This window comes from Bos indicus, chromosome 4 (assembly GCF_029378745.1).
Source record: "Bos indicus isolate NIAB-ARS_2022 breed Sahiwal x Tharparkar chromosome 4, NIAB-ARS_B.indTharparkar_mat_pri_1.0, whole genome shotgun sequence".
NCBI lineage: Eukaryota > Metazoa > Chordata > Mammalia > Artiodactyla > Bovidae > Bos > Bos indicus.
In genome coordinates this window covers 59,715,294-59,733,858 of record NC_091763.1, presented here as the reverse complement: position 1 = coordinate 59,733,858, position 18,565 = coordinate 59,715,294, and the positions used below count along the sequence as shown (strand labels likewise).

The window sequence follows — 18,565 nt, the reverse complement described above, 5'->3', positions numbered from 1 at the left end:
GTAACTCTGCATTCCTTATTTCTCTGCTCTCTGGTTTTTCAGCCAGGTCTGACTTAAAACTATGGCAATAATCTGTCTAGCTGAACTTGGAGTTAACCCTTGGAGCAAATTCCTTTTGTTGTATCTATTCCAGCATTTTGGAATGTGTGTTGGATATGGCTTTCTGTGTACTGCAGTGAAAAGATCCTTAGTTGGGTCTGGGGATGGTGGGAAAACAGACACTGCATATTTTAAAATGACCAGTATGGTTTTCTCTGGTTGAGTGAAGACATGCAGTGGAGACCTATGTTTGAAAACAATGTGCTTCATAGCAAGATAGTTTTTATGCTGGGAGATGCACCTAATGTGGGAACCTCAAAATGTAAAGAGAGCTGTGTAGAGCTAGAAGAATAAGAAGCTTCACTTTGCAAGGCTGTGCATCTTAAAAAAAAAAATTTTTTTTTTTTTGGCCACTCCCCAGACTAGGGTTTGAACTCAGGCCCCCACAGTGAAAGTACCAACTTTCACTGAAGGCTCCACAGTGAAAGCACCAAGTCCTAAACACTGAACTGCCAGGTAATTCCCCAAGGCTGTACAATTCTAAGGGATGTTAAAAGTTCTTAAAGTATAAAGCACTATACAGTTGTCTGTTATAAAGCTGGAGTAGTTTGCCATTTCCTCCTCCAGAGTATCTTTCCAACTCAGGAACTGAACCCACATCTGGTGTCTCCTGCATTGGCAGGCAGATGTTTTACCACTAAGCCACCTGGGAAACGTGGTAACAAATATGCTATATCAACAGTAAAAGCTCTTTATCTTAATTTTATTATAATACTTCTTAGAAATATTAGTAAGGTTTTGATTGTATAAAAGTGGTTATATTATTATGCCAAAAGTATTCAGGAATAGAGGGCTTCCCAGGTGGGTCTCAGTGGTAAAGAATCCTCCTGCTCATGCAGGAGACACAGGAGACACAGGTTCAATCCCTGGGTTGGTATGATCCACTCGAGAAGGAAATGTTAACCCATTCCAGTATTCTTGCCTGAAAAATCCCATGGACAGAGGAGCCTGGTGGGCTACAATCCAGGGGTCGCAAAGAGTTGGACATGATTGAGTGACTGAGCATGCACATACTCAGCAATAATCACATTCTGCCCTAAATTAGAGCTGACCCTCCCTGTTGTCCTAAGAAAGATATACACATAAGGAACATAGATGCAAAGAAACACTTTATTTGGGCTGGAATTGTGCCTAAAATTCCAACAGAATACTTATGACCTGAACCTTTTCCTTGCCTCCTAATCCAGATTTGAGGGCATACTGTGCTTCTATAGGGAAAGATAAAACATGGAAAAAAGCATGTATGAGAATGAAGAAATGGCCACATTTATAGGCACTTCATTTTTTCATTCATTTAAATAGTGTGACCCTGTTCACCAGTAAATATTGCTAACCTCTGTCCTGGAATCAGAGAATAAATAATAATAATAATAAAGAAGATTACCATTCTTCTTTAAGGGGAGGGAGTTTTTCACTCTGGAATTCAGTTCTTTAGTTGTCTGGAGGCTTTGTTCTCTGAAGGCTCACAAAATGTTATAACTTTGTATACTGTCCAGTTTTTTCTTCTGTGGGTTGGAATTCAATGATTGAAATTTTTGGTATTTAGATAATAAGTAAATATCTAAGTTTTCCTAAGTAGAAACTTAAGAAAACTTTGGGTGTTGAACTTCAAAACCTACTTTCCCTCCATTATAGCACACTAAATTAGTAAGCTCTTCAAAGATCTGGGATAATGTTAGTAAGTTATTTTTATATAGGGTTTTTCCAGTTAAGAGTACTTCAGTTTTCATACTTAGTAGCTGATTGAATCCTTGTAGTTTTGTTATTCACACATTATTCAGGACTTTGAGAAAAATCACAATTTAATAACTTAATCCAGCAACTAATAAAACTGAAACCTGCTTCCAAAGCACATATCAATGTGGATATTTTAAATGGATATAGCCTTATTGACTCTTTAAATGTTGAGTTTACTCCCTAAATGATAAAAAATTAATTAGTGAGAAGTTTAGAACCTGAAAAGGAAAACTAATTAGTGAGAAATGGCACTTAATCCAAGATTTATTAATTCTCGAGCCACTATCAGCCATCAATAGCATTCCTTCCTTTAGATGAATGTCAAATGGATGATGAGCTTTGAAACTGTACCATTATCTTAGGGAAAAAAAACGATAGAAGATTTTGCTGTTCTTATAATGAGCTAAAACTGCTTCAGAAATAAAGTCAACCTATCTTTCCCAGCATTTTTATATCAGTGGGAGACCATTATTAGAATACAAATTAGTATTTTATTCGTATTATCATTTACACATGCCATTTTAATAACCCATGTACAGTTATACTGAAAAAAAAAGACATACAAAATTCATCTTTAAGATAAGGCAAACATTATTTGTGAAAAGTATAGATATTTTAGATACTAAGATTTATAGGATTTAAAGTTGGGGCATAGCTAAGTTGGTAAAGAATCTGCCTGCAATGCAGGAGACCTTGGTTCGATAGGCTACCCACTCCAGTGTTCTTGGGCTTCCCTTATGGCTCAGCTGGTAAAGAATCCGCCTGCAATGAGGGGACCTGGGTTCGATCCCTGGGTTGGGAAGATCCCCTGGAGAAGGGAAAGGCTACCCACTCCAGTACTCTGGCCTGGAGAATTCCATGGACTGTATAGTACATGGGGTCACAAAGAGTCAGACACAACTGAGCGACTTTCACTTTCAAAGTTGGGGCAAGTGGATGGTTCATTCATAACTAGATATATGGGATAGGACAACTTTGGATAGGATGTTCTTCCTAGTATATCGTTTAAGGGAAAAGCATTCTATTCCTAAAAATTGGTCCAAAGTCATATAAAGAGAAACAGTAAAGTACTGAATTTATAATGTGGGAAAATTCTACCCCAGATACCTTTATACTTTAATAGGTTTCAAGTCAAGATCCTAGAAATAATTAAGAACTAGAAGCATGTAGTAAGATTTAAAAAAAAATCATAAACCTTATTTGTCTCAAAGTATATTCTAGCTGCCTAAATTCTTGCCATTGAAATAGGTTTAATGCAGTTCTAGATGGAAATGTCACCTTTTATCTGGTGGAGGAAAAATAAGTCAGTAAGTTAGGTTAGCGATTTCTCATCTTGCAGAAAGGATTGCAATGAGAGAATGACTGTGGTCAGATGAGCTTGTATAGAAGGTAGATCAGAAAGGGTGTAGAGCTCATGACATTTCCTATGAGAGTAATCGCAATAAACATGAAGATGCTGGGCATATGAGAGAAGAGCATGGTAAAGAGTAAAGATTTCAACTCTCCATAATTTCTTTCAGAAACTTAATATAGAATGTACTTGCTTATATGGATAGCGTCTAGTCCTTGTTAAGGCTTCCCTGGTGACTTAGTGGTAAAGATTCTGCATGCCAATGCAAGAGAAACAGGTTTGATCCCTGGTCCAGAAAGATCCTCTGGAGGAGGAAATGGCAACCCACTCCAGTATTCTTGCCTGGAGAACCCCCTGGAGCCTGGCAGGCTACAGTCCATGGGGTCACAAAAAGTGGACACAACTTAGTGACTGAAGAGCAACAACTCCTTGTTAACATCAAATCAGAGAATGTACACTATTTAACAAATATCCGTCATGTATGAGGCACTACTTTGGGAACAACAGAATGTAAAAAATAAGACACCTTCGCTGATTTACACAGCAGAAACTAACACAATATTGTAAAACAATTATAGTCCAATTAAAAATAAATTAAAAAAATATAAATCCTTTCACCTTTATGGAGTCTCTGATCTGTTTAAGATACAGACATCAAATTACAGAAAAAAACAAAGAGGCAATAACAAACATCAGTTCAGTTCAGTCGCTCAGTCGTATCTGGCTCTTTGCGACCCCATGGACTACAGCACACCAGGCTTCCCTGTCCATCACCAACGCCCAGAGTTTACTCAAACTCATCTCCATTGAGTCGGTGATGCCATCCAACCATCTCATTCTCTGTTGTCCCCTTCTCCTCCTGCCTTCAGTCTTTCTTAGCATCAGGGTCTTTTCCAGGGAGTCAGTTCTTCACATCAGGTGGCCAAAGTATTGGAGTTTCAGCTTCATTATCAGTCCTTCCAATGAATATTCAGTACCGATTTCCTTTAGGATGGACTGGTTGGATCTCCTTGCAATCCAAGGGACTTTCAAGAGTCTTCTCCAACACCACAGTTCAAAAGCATCAATTTTTCAGCACTCAACTTTCTTTATAGTCCAACTCTCACATTCATACATGAGTACTGGAAAAACCATAGCTTTGACTAGACGAACCTTTGTTGGCGAAGTAATGTCTCTGCTGTTTAATATGCTGTCTAGGTTGGTCATAGCTTTTCTTCCAAGGAGCAAGTGTCTTTTAATTTCATGGCTGCAGTTACCATCTGCAGTTATTTTGGAGGTCCCCCCCCCCCACACCAAATAAAGTCTGTCACTGTTTCCATTGTTTCCCCATCTATTTCCCATGAAGTGATGAGACTGGATGCCATGATCTTAGTTTACTGAATGTTGAGTTTTAAGCCACCTTTTTCAGTCTCCTCTTCCACTTTTATCAAGAGGCTCTTTAGTTCTTCTTCACTTTCTGCCATAAGGGTGGTGTCATCTGCATATCTGAGGTTATTGATATTTCTCCTGGCAATCTTAATTCCAGCTTGTGCTTCATCCAGCCTGGCATTCTGCATGATATACTCTGCATGTAAGTTAAATAAGTAGGATGACAATATACAGCCTTCAGCTCAGTTCAGTTCAGTTCAGTTGCTCAGTCGTGTTTGACTCTTTGCGACCCCGTGAATTGCAGCACGCCAGGCCTCCCTGTCCATCACCAACTCCCAGAGTTTGCTCAAACTCATGACCATTGAGTCAGTGATGCCATCCAGCCATCTCATCCTCTGTCATCCCCTTCTCCTGCCCCCAGTCCCTCCCAGCATCAGAGTCTTTTCCAATGAGTCAACTCTTCGCATGAGGTGGCCAAAGTACTGGAGTTTCAGCTTTAGCATCATTCCTTCCAAACAACACCCAGGGCTAATCTCCTTTATAATGGACTGATTGGATCTCCTTGCAGTCCAAGGGACTCTTAAGAATTTTCTCCAACACCACAGTTTAAAAGCATCAATTCTTCGGTGCTCAGCTTTCTTCACAGTCCAACTCTCACATCCATATATGACTACTGGAAAAACCATAGCTTTGACTAGATGGACCTTTGTTGGCAAAGTAATATCTCTGCTTTTCAATATGCTATCTATGCTATGCTATGCTAAGTCACTTCAGTCATGTCCAACTCTGTGTGACCCCATAGACTGTAGCCTACCATGCTCCCCCATCCCTGGGATTCTCCAGGCAAGAACACTGGAGTGGGTTGCCATGTCCTTCTCCAATGCATGAAAGTGAAAAGTGAAAGTGAAGTCGCCTAGTCGTGTCCGACTCTTAGTGACCCCATGGACTGCAGCCCACCAGGCTCCTCCATCCACGGGATTCTCCAGGCAAGAGTACTGGAGTGGGGTGCCATTGCCTTCTCCAATGCTATCTAGGTTGGTCATAACTTTCCTTCCAACGAGTAAGCGTCTTTATAGCCTTAACATACTCCTTTTCCGATTTGGAACCAGTCTGTTCCATGTCCAGTTCTAACTGTTGCTTCCTGACCTGCATACAGATTTCTCAGGAGGCAGGTCAGGTGGTCTGGTATTTCCATCTCTTTAAGAATTTTCCAGTTTGTTGTGATCTACACAGTCAAAGGCTTTGGGGTAGTCAATAAAGCAGAAGTAGATGTTTTTCTGGAACTCTCTTGCTTTTTTGATGATCCAGTGGATGTTGGCAATTTGATCTCTGGTTCCTCTACCTTTTCTAAATCCAGCTTGAACACCTGGAAGTTCACGGTTCACATGGTTGAAGCCTAGCTTGGAGAATTTTGAGCATTACTTTGCTAGTGTGTGATATGAATATCCACAAAAAGAATTGAGAAAGCTCCCTGAGTTTTATAGGAGAGTGCTATGTACAATTCCTTTGTTGTTATTATTGTTCAGTCACTAAGTCATGTCTGACACTCTGTGACCCCATGGATTATAGTCTGCTAGGCTCTTGTCCATGAGGTTCTCCAGGCAAGAATACTGGAGTGGATTGCCATTTCCATCTCCAGCAGATCTTCTCAGGCCAGGGATTGAACCTGTGTCTCCTGTATTGGCAGATGGATTCTTTACCACTGAGCCATCAGGGAAGCCCATATAATTCCTAGAATAAGATAGTTGGGACCAAATTCCAATGAGCAAGTAGGATTTGAAATGGACTGAGAAAGTTTGGATGAATGGAACACAGGGGCCATCTTTCAAAGGAAGTTATTTAGAAAAAGCACAATATAAGAGGAGGAAATAAATTTGTCTGGAGCAGATGATTCTCGGTGGAGAAAGATGGAAGATTAGGCAGAAGATTTGAGTTTCCCCCGTGGCTCAGTAAAGAATTCACCTGCCAATGCAGGAGGTGCGAATACGATCCCTGTGCCAGGAAGATCCCCTGGAGAAGGAAATGGCAACCCACCCCAGAATTCTTGTCTGGAAAATTCCATGCAGACTGATGTACTACAGTTCATGGGGTCCCAAAAGAGTCGGACACAACTTAGTGACTGAACAGCAACAATTTGGGACAGGAATGGATTGTGTGGTCTCCTGCTCATATCCCTCTTAATCTATTTATTAAATGTTGATACTGCCTTAGTCTCCAACCTGAAACCCACTTTCACTTTACATAATCTCCCTAGGGACTCACATCTAGTCCTAAGATTTCAGTTATGAAGAATAGATGTTGAAAAATTTCAAGCTTTCTGTGTTGCTAGACTCCAAGCTACTGTATACAATTGCTTATCAGACTTCTTTACTTAAATATCTTCCAACTATTAGACTAATGAATTCCAACCTGATTTTCCTAATTTCACTCAACCCCCTCTCCAAATTCTTTCTCCTTCTATAATCTTGTCTTCTCTGTTTATTACCTGAATGGACTTTGCATAAGATGCTTAAGCTTTTTGTATCTTGCTTGCTACATTTGAAAAAAATAGGGATAAAGTTATTGTTATTTTTAGGAGTTTCTGGGAGGACAAAAACAGCCAAAATAGGCAAAATATGCAAAACTGTAAGAACAGTGCTTAGCACATAATAATGCCCCAACAAATATATATGTGGGGCGCACGCACGCACGCACACACACACACACACATATATTTGGTTATCTAGCCAGTTTGTTTCATTACTTTTCTCCCAGTATTTAATTGGTCACAAAGTACGATCACATATGTGCTTCTCCACTTCCTTTCCTCAATCACCTCTGATATGGCCTCAGTCCAGATGTGTGTTACTTCTCAACTGTATTGTTGAGATAATTGTACTAAACTGAAAATGGTCTTCCTGTCTCCAGTTTTGCTTCTCTTGCCTCTAATTTCCAAAATGCCACTATTGTGACCTTTTGAAACTGCACCGAACCAAACGCTTCAAGAAAAGTGAGCTATATTCATAATGAGACCCAAATTTCCTTGAATCACACTAGGTGCTACATGATCTGGCCCCTGACTGCCTCTTTGGCTATCTCTCCCACCATTTTCTGAGCTACTGATGCTCAGAAATATCAAATATTCCTTGCTCTTTACATTTTTGCAAATGCAATTTTTTTTTCCAGTCTTAATCCTTTTTTTTTTCCATTCTTTAATCCTTTTTCTTCTCTTATCCAGTCTTCCCTTCTTTTTCATGACACAATGAGAAATTTGTCTTCTTAAATGTGGTTCTTTTCAACTGAGTCTGGGTTGGTAGATGTATCAAGAAAACAGCATGCTCAAAGTTGTTCATTTAAGGAGGATTTAATACAGGGATTATTTCCAAAAGTTTAGATATGATTAAGGGAAACCCATAAGAGATAGTGCAGGAATACAGGACTAGCAGCATCTGGGAGTCATAATTTCTCCTAGGTCTGACAGGACAAGAGGTGGTAGTGGTTACCCCAGAAGGGACCAACTCACAGGAGATGTGGTCTGTTGCACAACCTGCAGCTACCTCTCAAAGAGGAATTTGGAGATAAATACCTATCCTTGGTATTCTTGCACTCTCTGCCCTTTGTTCAACATTTCCCATTGTCTGTACCCCACTGGGAGCCAGTTGGTAAGGTGTTGAAATAGCCATAAGGTCCACCTCCTGGCAGCATCATGGAGGAAGGATGGAAACCAGATCTGCAAGTATAACTGAAGAACATTCAACAGAGGTGCTCCCCTCTGCAGTCCCCAGTATCCAGAACAAACTTTTATTATCATAAAACTTAACACATTGTATTGAATACATATCCACTTTTGTCATAAATTGAGTAGTTTTTGACCATTCAGGCTACCTTTATGTTTTCTCAGCTTTCAGCCAGGGATCCATATATTAACATGTACGTGAATGAATGAGTGAGTGAATGTCAATGTCAAGGTAAGGTCTGTGCCATGTAAAACAGGGGAATCATAACAGTTTGAAGCTGCTTATCTGCTTCACCCTCTAGAACTCTAGATTTCCACTATAATCCAGGCTTTCCTGTTAAGACATGATGCCTATTTCTCTTTTGTGTGATATGTAAATGAGTGCAAGTGCACACATGTGGTATTTATTTCATAATTTTTAAAAGTGATGATGGGTCAGGCAAATATCAGACAATTCACAAGCTTGAGACAAATAGGAGAAAACAATTTCTCTAAGAAAATGATCTCCATTTAGTCATTTATTCACTTGATTTAACCCCATGCTGCTATTAGTTATGCAGGGAAATAGTGTTTTAATGACTCTTCAGAAAATGTTCACCACAGGAAGAAATACTGTATGACTGGAATGGACTAAGAGGATATTTATCTCTCTGTGCATTTTGTGGATCTCAATGCTATCACACCTATGTGCTCCAAGAAAGATATGATAGTAGAACAGCTGTTAATAACAAAGGTGTTTATAATTCATATGAAAATTAGGACTTCAGAAGAGCAAAGTCCTTTTAAATATATTATCTGGTCTAAATATCAAATATAAATTACCTAATCTACTCCTTATATTAACCACCATGACTATGATGGTAATTAAAGGTAATTTAGAAAATAATATAAAATGTTAATAATGTAATTTGGTCTCAGCTTTTTTAAATGCAGTACTCTCATCAAAAAAGTAATGCTAACTTGTGATAATTATGATCATCCCAACTTCTTTTGTAACAAGAAAATCAAGTTTTTAAAAGGATGAAGGAGACATAGTCTTAGAGATTATAGTTTAATGGAAATCACTTTCTTTTTAGATGCAGAGATAGGACCCTTGTTTATGAATTTCCAAGCCCAAATTTCTTATACTGCATCATGCATCTCCTCAATGTTCGGCACTAATGAGGTAAGACATCATCTAAAATTAGGCAGTCAGTCCCCCATGGCATTTGACGTGGGGGCTGTGATTTCTGGAGAGTCAAGGACCTTATTACAGAATACAGTGATTCATTTAATAAGAGCTTTCCTACAGAATATGGAAGCCCAGATCCATTTATAAACTACAGAACTAGAAAAGGTCTCTGCTAAGGAAATTTTGTGGGCGAATGGTTGTAAGATGGCATCATTAATTATTTCCCTCATTAATGCCTTGTCAAAGGAAAGCAGAAGTGGTGTTTTTATTGTTTTGGGAAAAATAGTTTTGCTTACTTTCTATTTTCATAAACAAGGAGTACCATTTTTTTTTCTAAAGTATTTTCTTATAATGGTAACTTTTAATGGGAATTCTATTAGTTCTCTTTTGCTGATCATACTGAATGTTACCTTCCCATGTTTTCATAGCTCAGATTTACTATTTTTTCCCCTGTTTCTAACCTCTTCCATAATCATTTATATTAGTTTGAAAGCTGAATAAAAGGAAAAATGAACTAAGAAACAACTATTCACTTGATTAAATGGAACCTATTTATTCTCTTATCATGGATGTGAACTTATCATCTAAAATCTCATCATCATTTATTTCTATCTTCTCTTTGTTTCTGGTTGCTGAATGAGAATCTTTAAGACTTGGAGCCATTTTTTGATGTTAATCCTTAAAAAACCAGTATTAATCTTTGTCATTTATGACAGGTCCTGACATTAGGAGTGCTGAGTGCCAATTTGGAGAAAATAGATATAATATTATCTGAACCATTTCTCCCATCTGGCAAGCATTAAGGATTGCTGCTAAAATAAGAAAGGGATTCCTTCCAGCATAGGGAGTGTTATCTCTAACCCTGAATTTTGCCTTAAGTTTCAGAGTAAGATTATCTGACTCCATCTGGATTTTCCTCAACAGCTTTTTGAACCTCCCTTGACTCTTCCTCCCCAGACTCACTTTTTCATTACTTTGCACACTTCAGTAGCATTGAAAGTATGGCCCCAATTTGAGTGATAAAAGTAAAAAGTGAAGTCACTCAGTCATGTCCAACTCTTTGCGACCCCATGAACTGCAGCCTACCAGGCTCCTCTGTCCATGGGATTTTCCAGGCAATAGTACTGGAGTGGGTTGCCATTTCCTTCTCCAGGGGATCTTCCCGACCCAGGGATTGAACCCGAGTCTCCTGCATTGTAGACAGATGCTACACCGTCTGAGCCACAAGGGAAGTCAGTTTGGGTGATAGGAATGACTAAAGAAGAAAGTGTGTCCAACTTCTCAGTAGTGTCCAACTCTTTGTGATCCTACAGACCATTGCCTACCAGGCTCCTCTGTCCATGGAATTCTCCAGGCAAGAATACCAGAGTGGATTGCCATTTCCTTCTTCAGGGGATCCTCCTGACCCAGGGATCAAACCTGCGTCTCCTTCGTTGCAGGTAAATTCTCTACCATCTGAGCCACCAAAGAAGAGACAAAACAGGTGAAGCCTATTTCAAGACTGAAGAAGTGTGTCTCATAGAGGGAAGTTTGTGCTCTGTGTTAAGGGAAACTTTGAAATTTTCTTCTAAGTTATTCTATGAAATAATTAGGAACAGAGAGGGGCTCAGCTTCAGTAACATTTGAATAAGCATTTGGAGAGTTTTCAGAGATAGCCTTAGATGACTGCTGTTGGTGAAAGTAAATCCTGTGTCATAAATCATACCAGTTTATTAGTAGTAGGTGGGATAAATCCTGTGGTAAGTGAAGAGAGGCTTAATGAGAGAGTGCTTTATTCCTAAAGTATCTGAGAGACACACAAAAGAGAGCTGTAAATAAAAGCCTGGTGAGAAATAGAGGTTGGAGGGCACTGGTGAGGTGCCACACTCTGAAACAAGCAATATCTGCCACTAAACACCTTGATTTGGGGACTTGGATTACTGGGCATTGCAGACATAGTGGGTTGTGTGTCTGAAGAGATTATAAAAAATAACTGCCTGAAAAAGATCAGCTGTTTTTTTTTTTTTTTTTAGGTATTTATCCTGGGCTCCTAGCATCTGCAAGCTAAGTTTGTTCCTCTGAAAATATTGGGAGACTGGCAAGAGATAAGGGAAAACCAGGTTATAAAATGTGAGTTCTGTTCCTCTTAAAGATGCCATATTCACTCTTCTTAGGATCTAGTCTTATTTTCCAACTCTCTCATATCTGCAGAACTTTCCTCTTCGCTGGCCTTTGCCAGCTTGTCCATCTATAAAAATGTCTACATACTAAGAATTATTACAGCTTCCCTGGATCTTGAGTCCCCCTGGTGCTTAATATTGTCCCTACTCTCTGCAGTCGAATTTGAAGGAAAAGTCCATACTCACTTCTTCAGTCTTCCTTAGCTAGGCCGGGATTCTCAGTTCTCATTCCCATCCATCACTTTACAGAAGCTAGCTTCTCAAAGGTTACTGACAGTCTCCCACCTGCCCTATCTAATGGCTTCTTTTCAGCAGTTATCCTCTAGGACTTCTGCAGCATTTCAGACAAAGCATCCTTTGGCTTCTGAATCACAACTTTCTCCCATATTCCTCTTCTTCTTATTTTTTACCATTTTAAAAAATCAGTCTCCTTTTAAGTTTTTTTTTTTTTTCCCTTTCAGTAGCTTGTAAATATTGATATCACCAAAGGTTGAATTCTTTCTTTCTTTCTTTTTTCTTTTCTTTCTTTTTTTTTTTTTTTTTTACTATTTTCATTCTTTTATTTATTTCCATGGCCTCAACTATTGCTGATTTCCACAAACCTTTATCTCCAGCCCAGACCTTGTGTCTGAGTTGCCAATTATTGCTTTCACCTAGTGGTTGTAATGCCTCTCAAAGGTCACATAGCTAACTACTATTCTCTGGTAAACTTTTGCTTCCCCTTCTCCACTTTCAAACCCTCTTAATAGAATTACTTTGAAGTCAGCCCCTTTGGAAACTTTGCCATCTTTGATTCCTATTTCTCACAGCTCCAGGAACTGATCCATAAGTCTAGTTGATAGTATGTCAAAACTAACTTTGAAATTTCTTTTTTCTTCTTTCATTTACTCTGCCATTTCCCTCATTTGACTTTCCCATTTCTCAACTACTTTAGTTAAATATCCTCCTGATAATATTTCATCTTCAGCCATCTCAGTTCCTCTCCACGCTTCTTCTAAACTTTCTCAGATATCTTTCTCTTATCATGTCTATTTTCTTCTTAAAACAACAAATGACTCTTCATTGCCAAGAACAATAAAATAATTAGTATGGCTTTAAGGCCCATGCTAATTTTTTGCCATCTGTTTCATGGTGATCCAAATCTGTCGAGAAGGGTTTGGACGCTCTCTTTTGTCGTAAAGGAAAGGAGTGCTGATTGTGCTTAATTCTGTTACTTAGAGATTGTTTTATGCAAATCCCATGCCACAGTAGAACAAAACAACTCCTCTAAAGGAATTCCAAAGAGGAGCTAAATGCATGGACAAGTTAATATGTATAGTCAAGGCAATTGCCATCCTGAGAAGTTAAGTCCCCATTAAGAGCTGAGTATGAATAGCACCCCACTCCAGTACCCTTGCCTGGAAAATCCCTGGGCCGAGGAGCCTGGTAGGCTGCAGTCCATGGGGTCTCTGAGTCGGGCATGACTAAGCGACTTCACTTTCACTTTTCACATTCATGCATTGGATGAGGAAATGGCAACCCACTCCAGTATTCTTGCCTGGAGAATCCCAGGGACAGAGGAGCCTAGTGGGCTGCTGTCTATAGGGTCACACAGAGTCGGACACGACTGAAGTGACTTAGCAGCAGCAGCAGCATGAAGTAAAGAAAAGAAATTTGCAAAGAGGGAAAAAATGAAGGTGTTTGTTATTAAAAAAATCTTTTTTTGGGGGGCTTTCCTGGTGGTCCAGTGGTTAAGACTCTTTGCTCTCATTCCGGGAGACCCCAGTTCGATCTCTGGTCAGGTAACTAAATCTCACATGCTGCAACTGAAAGATCTTGCATGCCTCAACGAAAACCTGGTGCAGTCAAATAAGTATATAGAAATAAGTATCTTATTTTTAAATCTTTTTTTGACAACAAAAGCAAAGGCAGTGAAAGCAAAAATAAAGAAATTAGACTATCAGTTCAGTCACTCAGTTGTGTCCAACTCTTTGCAACTCCATGGACTGCAGCACACCAAGCTTCCCTGTTCATCACCAACTCCCAGAGCTTGCTCAAACTCATGTCCATCGAGTTGGTGATGCCATCCAACCATCTCATCCTCTGTTGTCTCCTTCTCCTCCTGCCTTTAATCTTTCCCAGCATTAGGGTCTTTTCCAGTGATTCAGTTCTTTTATCAAACTAAAAACTTCTGCACACTAAGGGAAACCATCAACAAAATTATAAAGTAATTACAGAATGAGAGAAGATATTTGCAAATATGTGATTAGAGATTCATATGAAAGTAGGTAAAGACAACTTAATAACAGGAAAAAAAAAATCAGTAGCCTGATGGACAGCTCACTAATGTTGCATAGAAAATGTAGCCTTACTTGAATAAAACTTAATTTCCTCTCTTTCTCACACCCTCCACCTATCTTTGCTCCTCAAGCTTGATGGATGGCATCACTACTTAACCTTCTAAGCCAGAAATTTGGGAATTATCCAAGATTTTTCCATTCCCCTTTATTCCACATCCAACTGGTCAGCAAATCTTATTCAATCAGTTTCCTTAGGATTTCTAAAATGGTCACATTTTCGCACATTATTCCCACTGCTTTTGTTTAGACCCACACCCTTTCTTGTCTTGAAAATTGTAGCCACCTCAGTCACTTTGTTTGCATATTATGGAGTGGTCCCTCCTACCCTCCTTTCCTCCTTTGTTTTATATACAAAGTGTATAAGGAATGAAATAAAAATTCTCCTTCTGAAATCCTTTCAGTGGTTGAATCAAGTCTGTAGTCATTGAGTCATTGCTTTGATTTTGCTCTGTGAGGTGGTTTGGAGAAATAGTTGTGTTTTTGGATTGTGCCTCTAGGGAAAATTAAAGCATCTCGACTCTGGATAGAATCTGGAAGAGAGGAAGAGTCCAAGAGCTTGTTCTGCCATTTTCCTAAAGTGACAAAAACCATCAGCCCACCCATGGAGAGACTAGACTGCATACGTCTTAAAATGGACATGAGTTTGAGCAAACTGGAAGATAGTGAAGGACAGGGAAGCTTGGAGTGCTGCAGTCCATGGAGTCTCAAAGACATGATTTAGCGACTGAACAGCAACAATGTCTTAAAAACTCTCTCCAAGTTGTACACTTCATCTCTCCATCTTCTCCATTTTCATCTCTCCATGTCTTACTTTTTTGCTTATACTTCTTGGAGAAGCCAGCTCTAATAGGACTGATGGCTAACCTGTTTGGCAGCAGATGAAGCAGTAAGAAAACTTTCAGAAGAACTTTTGCCACTATTCATTGTATTATCTTCTTGTTTTCCTTCTTAATTTTTTTTTGTTGTTAGGTAGGAGGAAACAAGTTTAATAATTTTCCACATTCACAGAATGACTAAGAGTTGCTTGATTGCTAAAAATGACTAATTTGCTTATTTGTGAGTTTCTGTCCAAGCTGCATGGATTCTGAGTCTTATTAGCCAACTCTGATTAAATTAGGTAGACGAGTTTACCCCCAGAATCAAGTGAACTCTGTCTTCCACACAGTCTTCCATGACTTAAGTGAGGCTCATAGAGTCCCTGAGTTTTTCTCCATGGAGAGTGATATTTCTAAAATTCCAATCCAGTATTATCACTTTTTTTCCCCTGAAAATCCTTCAAAGACAACTGATTACCTTTAGTGCAAATTTTATGTTGAATGATTTGCTTTTTATGTAACATGCCACGATCTCCCCAACTTGTTATGTTCTACCTTCCATTACTTCCACCTAAGTTCCACCCTTTCTCCATTACCTTGCATTACTTCGTCTATTTCTTCCCTATTAAAAAACATGGTCACGAGGGTATAAAGCAGTGGAGTGGTAAATTGGGAGACTGGGATTGACATATACACACTACTATGTATCAGATCAGATCAGTTGCTCAGTCGTGTCAGACTCTTTGAGACCCCATGAATCACAGCACGCCAGGCCTCCCTGTCCATCACCAACTCCTGGAGTTCACTGAGACTCACATCCGTCGAGTCAGCGATGCCATCCAGCCATCTAATTCTCTGTTGTCCCCTTCTCCTCCTGCCCCCAATCCCCCCCAGCATCAGGGTCTTTTCCAATGAGTCAGCTCTTCGCATGAGGTGGCCAAAGTACTGGAGTTTCAGCTTTAGCATCATTCCTTCCAAAGAAATCCCAGGGCTGATCTCCTTCAGAATGGACTGGTTGGATCTCCTTGCAGTCCAAGGGACTCTCAAGAGTCTTCTCCAACACCATAGTTCAAAAGCATCAATTCTTCGACACTCAGCCTTCTTCACAGTCCAACTCTCACATCCATACATGACCACAGGAAAAACCATAGCCTTGACTAGATGAACTTTTGTTGGCAAAGTAATGTCTCTGCTTTTGAATATGCTATCTAGGTTGGTCATAACTTTCCTTCCAAGGAGTAAGCGTCTTTTAATTTCATGGCTGCAGTCACCATCTGTAGTGATTTTGGAGCCCAGAAAAATAGTCTGACACTGTTTCCACCGTTTCCCCATCTATTTCCCATGAAGTGATGGGACCGGATGCCATGATCTTTGTTTTCTGAATGTTGAGCTTTAAGCCAACTTTTTCACTCTCCACTTTCACTTTCATCAGGAGGCTTTTGAGTTCCTCTTCACTTTCTGCCATAAGGGTGGTGTCATCTGCATATCTGAGGTTATTGATATTTCTCCCAGAAATCTTGATTCCAATTTGTGTTTCCTCCAGTCCAGCATTTCTCATGATGTACTCTGCATACAAGTTAAATAAACAGGGTGACAATATACAGCCTTGACAAACTCCTTTTCTTATTTGGAACCAGTCTGTTGTTCCATGTCCAGTTCTAACTGTTACTTCCTGACCTGCATACAAATTTCTCAAGAGGCAGATCAGGTGGTCTGGTATTCCCATCTCTTTCAGAATTTTCCACAGTTTATTGTGATCCACACAGTCAAAGGCTTTGGCATAGTCAATGAAGCAGAAATAGATGTTTTTCTGGAACTCTCTTGCTTTTTCTATGATCCAGCGGATGTTGGCAATTTGATCTGTGGTTCCTCTGCCTTTTCTAAAACTAGCTTGAACATCAGGAAGCTCACGGTTCACATATTGCTGAAGCCTGGCTTGGAGAATTTTGAGCATTACTTTACTAGCGTGTGAGATGAGTGCAATTGTGCGGTAGTTTGAGCATTCTTTGGCATTGCCTTTCTTTGGGATTGGAATGAAAACTGACCTTTTCCAGTCCTGTGGCCACTGCTGAGTTTTCCAAATTTGCTGGCATATTGAGTGTAGCACTTTCACAGCATCGTCTTTCAGGATTTGGAGTAGTTCAACTGGAATTCCATCACCTCCACTAGCTTTGTTCGTAGTGATGCTTTCTAAGGCCCACTTGACTTCACATTCCAGGACGTCTGGCTCTAGGTCAGTGATCACACCATTGTGATTATCTGGGTCATGTAGATCTTTTTTGTACAGTTCTTCTGTGTTTTCTTGCCATCTCTTCTTAATATCTTCTGCTTCTGTTAGGTCTATACCATTTCTGTCCTTTATTGAGCTCATCTTTGCATGAAATGTTCCTTTGGTATCTCTGATTTTCTTGAAGAGATCCCTAGTCTTTCCCATTCTGTTGTTTTCCTCTATTTCTTTGCATTGATCGCTGAAGAAGGCTTTCTCATCTCTTCTTGCTATTCTTTGGAACTCTGCATTCAAATGTTTATATCTTTCCTTTTCTCCTTTGCTTTTCACTTCTCTTCTTTTCACAGCTATTTGTAAGGCCTCCCCAGACAGCCATTTTGCTTTTCTGCATTTCTTTTCCATGGGGATGGTCTTGATCCCTGTCTCCTGTACAATGTCACGAACCTCATTCCATAGTTCATCAGGCACTCTATCTATCAGATCTAGTCCCTTAAATCTATTTCTCACTTCCACTGTATAATCATAAGGGATTTGATTTAGGTCATACCTGAATGGTCTAGTGGTTTTCCCTACTTTCTTCAATTTAAGTCTGAATTTGGCAATAAGGAGTTCATGGTCTGAGCCACAGTCAGCTCCTGGTCTTGTTTTTGCTGACTGTATAGAGCTTCTCCATCTTTGGCTTTATAGGGGACTGGAATGCAAAAGTAGGAAGTCAAGAAACACCTGGAGTAACAGGCAAATTTGGCCTTGGAATATGGAATGAAGCAGGGCAAAGACTAATAGAGTTTTGCCAAGAAAATGCACTGGTCCTAACTACTATATATAAAAGATAACTAATAAGGACCTAGTGTATAATAAGGACCTATAATAATAATAAGGACCTAGTGTATAGAACAGGCAATGCTACTTGATAGTCTATAATGGCCTATATGGGCAAAGAATCTAAAGGAGAGTGGAGATATGTATGTGTGTAACAGATTCACTTTGCTGTACACCTGAAAGTAAACCAGCATTGTAAGTCAACTAGAGTCCAATCAAAAATTTTTTTAAAAAGCACCAATGTGATCTGATCAGGGAGGACTTTTCTTATTATTATTACTTCCTGCCCCCCTTGCTGCCCAATCATGGTTAGGTAAATGCCCCTATCCCCACAGATCACTCTCATAAAAAGGACCCCGTGCTTACCTTTGCCTTATCATTAGTGCATTTGTCTCATGATCCACCAGACTGAGAAGTTCCAATGTCAAATTTGTGACTTATTTGGCTTTGCTCTTCTGGGTGTAATATAGTGCCTGGGGTTTAGCAGTATTGAATGTATCTTTGCTGACTAAAATTAAGAACCAAGTACAGCTCCATGGGAATTTTGCTTTTAGTGAAATTGCTAACTTTCTCAACCATTCTTCCAAATAGTTTCTTGCTACTGGTCTTCCACCAATAGAGAAGTATTTTTTAGTTGTGACATATCCTATGGAGAATTCCTTGATGGTTTAAGGTGGCCTAAATACTTCACGTATTATATACTTTTGAGGGGAGAAATTGTCCATTTAAACCATGGTATCTAAAAGGCCCTATTAAGGGTGGCTC

The 18,565-nt window shown here is 39.5% G+C and overlaps 1 long non-coding RNA gene across 2 annotated transcripts in view; it reads left to right on the top strand.

Moving 5' to 3' along the window:
* LOC139182717 (uncharacterized) overlaps nucleotides 1-18,565 on the top strand; it is a 170,170-nt gene that overhangs the window by 46,811 nt on the left and 104,794 nt on the right. For both annotated transcript variants that reach the window (XR_011566247.1, XR_011566248.1), the window contains exons 2-4: nucleotides 9,347-9,435; nucleotides 10,755-10,880; nucleotides 11,454-11,550. This is a non-coding gene — a long non-coding RNA (uncharacterized lncRNA). The remainder of the gene's footprint in view (nucleotides 1-9,346; nucleotides 9,436-10,754; nucleotides 10,881-11,453; nucleotides 11,551-18,565) is intronic.